The sequence below is a fragment of the Ursus maritimus genome, unplaced genomic scaffold (genome assembly GCF_017311325.1).
Source record: "Ursus maritimus isolate PB19 unplaced genomic scaffold, ASM1731132v1 scaffold_9, whole genome shotgun sequence".
Lineage (NCBI taxonomy): Eukaryota > Metazoa > Chordata > Mammalia > Carnivora > Ursidae > Ursus > Ursus maritimus.
In genome coordinates this window covers 64,016,731-64,024,275 of record NW_024427107.1, presented here as the reverse complement: position 1 = coordinate 64,024,275, position 7,545 = coordinate 64,016,731, and positions in this window count along the sequence as shown.

Genomic DNA, 7,545 nt, shown 5'->3' with positions numbered 1-7,545 from the left:
TGAGTATAGTTGCCAAACAGTGTTATATTAGTTTCAGGTATACAACATAGTGATTCAACAACCCCATGTGTAAATTTTGTTTATCTATTCTTCTGTTGATTCTTCTGTTATCTATTCTTCTGTGGTAGACACTTGGGTTGTTTCTACCTTTTGGCTAGAAAAATGCTGCAGTAAACATGGGCATACAAGTATCTGTTTGAGTCTCTGTTTTCAGTTCTTTCAGAGATATATCTAGGCATGGAATTGCTGAATCAAATAGCAATTCTGTGCTTAATTTTTTGAGGAACCGTCAAACTTTTCCACAGTGACAAGATGTTTTCCACAATGTCTGTAACAATTTTACTCCACCAGCAACATACAAGGGCTCCAGTTTCTCTGTATCCTCACCAACACCTTTTATTTTCAGTTTTTAAAAAGTGTTATTATAACTGTCCTAATAGGTATGAAGTGGTATCTCATGGTTTTGATTTGCCTTTCTCTAATGACTAAAGCTGTTCTGCATCTCTTGTCTGCTTATTGACCATTCGTATATTTTCTCTGGAGAAGTAAGTATGATTTCAAGTCTTTCGCCAAGTTGTAATTGGGTTGCCTTTTGTCGTTGCGTTTTAGGGGTTCTTTGTATATTCTAGATGACACCTTTATCAGATATATGATTTGCAAATACAGCCAATTCTCATTATCTACAGATTCTGTTTACAGAAATTTGACTACTCACTAAAATTTATTTGTAATCCCAAAAATCAATATTCATGGCACTTCTGTGCTCATCCACGCACATGTGAATGGTGGCAAAACATTTGAGTTGCCAATCTGCATGTTCCCAGATGAAGTTAAAAAAAAAAAAAGCAGTGCTTTGCCTCTTATTTCAGCTCTCAGATTATAGAAAGCATCCTTTCTGTGGTCTGTTAGTGCCACTTTTAAGTATTTTTGTGTCTTTTTTTGGTGATCTCGCTATTTAAAATGACCTCCAAGTGTAGTGCTGGAGTGCTGTCTAGTGTTTGCAAATGCAAGAAGGCTGTGAGGTACCTTATGGAGAAAACACATGTTAGACAAGCTTCATTCAGGCTGAGTGATTGTGCTGTTGGCTGCGAGTTCAATGGTAACAAATCTATGTATATTAAATAAGGGATCTTTAAACAGAAAAACACATAGAACAGGTTATCTATTGATCAGCTTATGAAAATGTTATGATCAAAAGCTCCCAGGATCTTAATCCTAGGAGCATTTGTTCAGTATCCCCTAATTCAGCGTTCATGGTGACTTTATAGAACATAACTATTGAGAGGAACGAGAACTGACAATATTTTCTCCCTTGTGTGGATTATATTTTCATTTTCTTGATAGTGTCATTTAATGCACAAAAATTTTTCAATTGTGATGAAGTTCAATTTATCTATTTTTGTTATTGTTGTTTTTACTCATGCTTTTGACGTCATATCTAAGAATACATTGCCAGGGGCAGGGGGTGGGTACCTGGCTGGCTCAGTTGGGAGAGCATGAACTCTTGAGCTCTGGGTTGTGAGTTCAAGTCCCGTATTGGGCCTAGAGATTACTTAATAAGAAAAAATCTATTGCCAAATCCAAGGTCATGAAGATATACCCTACATTTTCTTCTAAGAGTTTTATGGTTACAGTTCTTATATTTAGGTCACTAATCCATTTTGAGTAAATTTTTGTGCTGTGAGGTAGAAGTCCAACTTCATTCTTTTGCTTGTGGTAATCCAGTTTTCCCAGCACCATCTGTTGAAACAACTGTCTTTCTCTCACTGAATGGACTTAGCACCCTTGTCAAAAATCAGTTGGCTGTATATGTGAGGTTTATTTCTGGATTCTGACTTCTATTCCTTTGGTCTATATATCTATCCTTTTGCCATTACCACACTGTTTTGATTATTTTAGGTTTATAGTAAGTTTTCAAATCAGGAGTATGGGTCCTTAACTTTCTTCTTTTTCAAGATTATTTTGTTTACTAGGGGCCCCTTGCAATTCTATATAAATTTGAGGATTGGCTTTTCCATTTCTGAAAAAAAATTATTTGAAATTTGAATTATAAACTATGGAAGCAATTATGTTGAATCTTTAGATTGCTTTGGGTAGTGTTGACATCTTAACAATATTTAGTATTCCTATCTATGAACATGAGATGCCTTTCCATTTATTTAGGTCTTATTTCTTTCAGCAAGTTTTGTAGTTTTCAGTGTACAAGTCTTTCACCTCCTTGGTTACATTTTACTCATAGATATTCTTTTAGATGCTATTGTGATTGGAATTGCTATCATAATTTGTTCTTCAGATTGTTTATTGCTGGTGTATAGGAACAACTAATTTTTTTTTTAAAGATTTTATTTATTTATTCGACAGAGATAGAGACAGCCAGCGAGAGAGGGAACACAAGCAGGGGGAGTGGGAGAGGAAGAAGCAGGCTCATAGCGGAGGAGCCTGATGTGGGGCTCGATCCCATAACGCCGGGATCACGCCCTGAGCCGAAGGCAGACGCTTAACCACTGTGCCACCCAGGCGCCCCAGGAGCAACTAATTTTTGTTTGTTGATTTCGTAACCTGCAGTTTTCCTGAATTCATTTGTTAGCTCTAGTAGTTTCCCTGTGGATTCTTTAGTATTTTCTATATGTTGGATTATGCCCTCCTTAAACAGATGTAGTTTTACTCTTTTTCAATCTGGATATCTATTATTCTTTTTCTTATGTTGAACCACTCTTGTATTCCTAAGATAAATCCCACTTGGTTATGGTGGGAGGGCACTGGGAGGGGCTGACGAAGGAAATGGTGAGCTGGGACTTGGTAAGGTCAGGGAAGGTTGCAAGATGAATGAAGGATTTAGGGGTGGGGGTAGAGGGGCAATGTGGGAGGCCCATTCCGGAGAGGACCAGCCTGGCTGCAGAGCAGGATTCAGTTAAAGAAATGAGGTAGCGAAGGGATAAAACCTTTAGAGGTGATGGATATGTTCATCATCTTGAGTGGTTGGGGGGGAGAGGTTTCACAGATATATATCTATGTCAAAATTCATTTTAAATATGTACAGTTAATTGTTCGTCAATTATACCTCAATGAAGTAGAAACAAGAGCACTAAAAAAACAACAACAATAAAACAGTATGAGTTAGTTTGGTAATAAACTGTAGATGGCTTTGAATGCCTAAGGAATGTATAGTTAGTGAGGTGTCAGGCTTTTTCAAAGGACCTCTAACATCTCCCTTGGGGCAGGAAGGAAATTAGTAACCTCAGGCACCCATTTTTTTTTTTAAAGATTTTATTTATTTATTTGACAGAGACAGTGAGAGAGGGAACACAGGCAGGGGGGAGTGGGAGAGGAAGAAGCAGTCTCCCAGCGGAGAAGCCCGATGTGGGGCTCGATCCCAGAACGCCAGGATCACGCCTTGAGCCGAAGGCAGACACTTAACGACTGAGCCACCCAGGCGCCCCCAGACACCCATCTTTGAGGCCCGGATAAAACTTCCTCTTGCTTCATAGAATTTCTAGATTTCTGGGTAATTCCAAAACCAATTTGCAAACAACCAGTCTTCCCACCATTGGTTAAAGCCTATGGTCAAAGATAATATTTTGGTGTTCTGGAAGGGAGTATCTTTGACAAGCAGAAATAGACACTGAGCAGGGCTCAAGACTGGGAGGGGTGTGGAGGTCTGTAATTTCTAAGTATAGTGAAAACAGTCTTGTACTCTGGAAGCACCCCTGGGTCTGTGGAATGATATCCCCAAGAGACTAGAGTCTAGCCCGGGGGCTCCCAGCCAAGGCTAAAGTGAAGACCCCAGCACTCTGCCTGGCACAGTGACTGCAAATTCCATAGACCACATATATATGTCTACTTGGCTTCCTGCCACCTACCAGTCCCAGAGCCGCCCCTGAGCCACCAGGAGACCACCAGAACCTCCAGCCTTTAGCTCTTTGAAATGGCAAGGACATCTCACTCTTTGGCCAACAGAATCTCTCGGCCAATGACCTGGAATGGGGACACAGAGTGATGCATGTAATTTTCTTCTGGGGGCTTGAATTTCCCAGGTTTCAGAGGCCATCTTGGAATGTGTGCAAGCAAGGCAGAGAAAGCCATTGTGCAGAGACACAGAAAGAAGAAATGAGAGCCCCTAAGCCTCCAGAACATGAGGCAGGGAGAGCCAGCCTCAGATTCAGTTCTCCATGTCTTCATGAAACCCTGCCATTTTGGTTCTGGGGGCTAATTAAGAACATAAACTTTGATGTCAGACAAAGTTGATGTTGAGTCTGGTCTCTTTTACTCACTACCTGGGACCCTGGGCAAGTTACCTCTCAGATCCTATTTTCTCTGCAAAAATGGAAATAATAATGTCTAATTCAGAGAGAGATATTGTGAAAATTAGTTAAAATGAAGCTAACAGTGTCCACAGCACAGCCTAGTACATAATAGATGCTTAATAAATGTTGGTTCCTCCCGTCCTTCTCAGAAAGGACCTCAGTATGTGACTTAGAATTGAGAAGTGCTCCTGTCTGCTCCTCCTGCCACTTCCTGTCCATTCAACAAGCATTGATTGAGCAGCTCTGGGCTAAGGCCTGTCTGGGGGCTGAGTTTCCAAGAGTGAGAAAGACACCATGTTTAACTTCCAACAGTCCACAGTGTAGTAAATGCCAGAATGGGTAAAAGCATGAAGGAATTAGAGGAAAGAGGAAGGAGAGCTGCCTGGAGGAGGTGATATCTTGCAGTGGGGAAGTCAATCACACCCTTCAATCAAAAATCAGATTTTTATAAATAAAAATCTATAAAAACAGATTTTTATCACAACCGACACAATCTTAAACACTTGCAGAATTCTCTTTTACTCCCTAACAGGAGGAAAAAAGCCTAACACTTAGCTTTTCCCAGGTATGTAAGTTGTATTTAATACTTACAACGTGCCCTTCTCTTTTATTCATTTACTCTCCTCTTTTTATTTTTTTAAGTAGGCTCCACACTCAGTGTGGGGCTTGAACTCACAGCCCCAAGATTAAGAATCTCATGCTCCACCTACTGAGCCAGCCAGGCGCCCCTTCTTTTTTATTTTTGTATTTTTTTAATTGATTATTTATTTGAGAGAGAGAGAGCGAGCGAGCGCGAGCATGAGCTGGAGAGGAGCAAAGGGAGAGGGAGAAGTAGACTCCCCCGCTGAGCAGGGAGCCTGACGCTGGGCTCCATCTAGGACCCTGACGCTGGGCTCCATCTAGGACCCTGGGTTCATGACCCTGGGATCATGACCCGAGCTGAAGGCAGACGTTTAACGGACTGAGCTACCCAGGCACTCCCATGCCCCTCTCTTTATAAAAATGACATTATCGAGCTCCCTGGGTGGCATAGTAGGTTAAGCGTCTGGTTAAGCACCTGCCTTTGGCTCATGTCATGATCTCACTGGGATTGAGTCCCGCAGCTCCCTGCTCATGGGGGAATCTGTTTCTCCCTCTGCCTGCAGCTCCCCCTGCTTGTGCTTGCTTGCTCTCTCTCTCTGACAAATAAATAAAATCTTTAAAAAAAAAAGAAAGAAAGAAAGAAAGAAAGAAAGAAAGAAAGAAAGAAAGAAAGAAAGAAAGAAAGAAAGAAAGAAAGAAATGACATTATCCTAGGGCCTCTCTATCAAATGAGGCAGTGATTTAAAACTTGGGGTCCAGATGCCAGGTCCTCAATACTGATAGGGGCCTTTGAGATGTTTTCATTATTGCCAAAGGCCCAATGTTAATCACGTTTAACCTTTCCCCAGGCTTCCTGGGGTCCATAACAGCTACCTCTTTGTTTTCAACTAAAACCCTAACACACAATGAGGCAATGCTGGTAGGCTCTGGCTGGGCAGAAGCTTGTATTGGCTGTTATATAGGACTTGGATTCAATTTTTTAAAGGAAAATGAAGCAATTATTAGTTAATTAATGCAGTTTTATTGTGTGCACAAATCCTCCACAACTTTGGGGGAAAATAACCGAAAGGGTCCTTAGTGGTAAAAAGGCTAGAAACCCCTGAGGTCAGGAATCCTGAGTTCAAAGGACAAGGAACTGTCTCTTATTCATAAGCTGCCATTCTGTGGCTTCTTGACCCATGCAGCAAAATACCTAGCTCAGGTAGTTGGGCCAGGAGGAGGCTGGGTTGGGGTCGGGCGGTGGGAGGTGGGGGGCACAGGAACCAAGAGGACGGACATTCCAAAGCTAAACAGCCTTAAAAAAGAAAAAACTGAAAAAAAGGTTCTCTCTGCTTGCCTTTGCTTTGTTCTTTGCACCTGAAACAGGAATTTTGAATGAATACATGTTACTTGCTATCTGACGGGCACTTTATGCGCATTATCCTAATCAATGCCATTTCACAGATTGAGTCACACTGCTAGTGAATAACTGCACCATGATCATGAACCCAGGCAAATCTGGTGCTTAAGGCCCTTTCAACACTATGCTGTATTGCCTTTTCTGCTAGAACAGGGCATATTAGGATTAGGGCAAATATCTCTACTCTCTTTAGACTCCATTACTTCTGGATGATGATACTATGGATACCTATTTTTCTTCTATTTTTCTATAATTTCTGAATTTTTCCTAATTAGGACTATTACATCTCTGATGGGAAAACAAACTTTTCTTCTCCTCCTCCTCCACCCCTTCCTCCTCCTCCTCCTTTTTTTTTTTTTTTAATGACCCTTCTATGGGTGAATGAATCGGTAACTAATGTCTGGAGGCTGTCCTGGTGAAGCCTTCCACTCAAGCCTGTTGGATATATGGGCTGGTTCTAGATTTGAGGAATGATAAGCTGAGAGATGGATTTTGAAACGTTGGGGAGTGGATCAGGCTCTCCCAGGGTGAGTTTGTGGAACAGAAGATTGGGTTGAAGAAAGAAACTTGTAAGACAAATGGTGGAAGAGAAACGGGTGAGCGAGGAGAAATAGAAAGAAAACCTGCTGTGTAATATGTCACAATAATATTGTACTGTGCGATATTGGCCGGTATTTTGTCTATAATTTCAAGTTTACCGTCTCAAGGAATATCTTGAATGTATAAGAACCTTAGTAAATGTTAGTTTTAGACTTCTGGAATTTGATGTTTTTCTCCAGGTAGAATTAAAAGTCCTTGAAGGAGCATCCAGAGTAAATTTCCGTCCTCCATTCTATAAATACGTGAATTCTCTGGTCTTTGTTATTGGTGGCGGTGGTGTCTCTTTTCCGTTGATTTCTGTATTTCTCAGCTCTTAGCCACGTAAAAATTGGTCTTAAGCAAGTTACTTAACCTCTCTCTAAACCCCAATAGCTTCATTTGCAAAGTGGGAATCACTGCACCTTTCACAAATTGCTGGGAGAGGATACAAAGTGCAAAAAACGTGCTTAACACAGTGCCACGTACGAGTTTTAAAAAAGCTACCCTGGAGTCAGTGCTTTTTGATGCGTGCAGGTAACGATCTCTCTGTCCATCTCCTGAAACAGAGCAGTCAAACACTCCGAACCCGGCTTCGATCAGTTTGTCAATCAGATAAAAATCTAAGTTCCACCGTGACTCCACGCCAGCAGCGGGCCAAATCCCGGTTTGGGCACCCCCCCC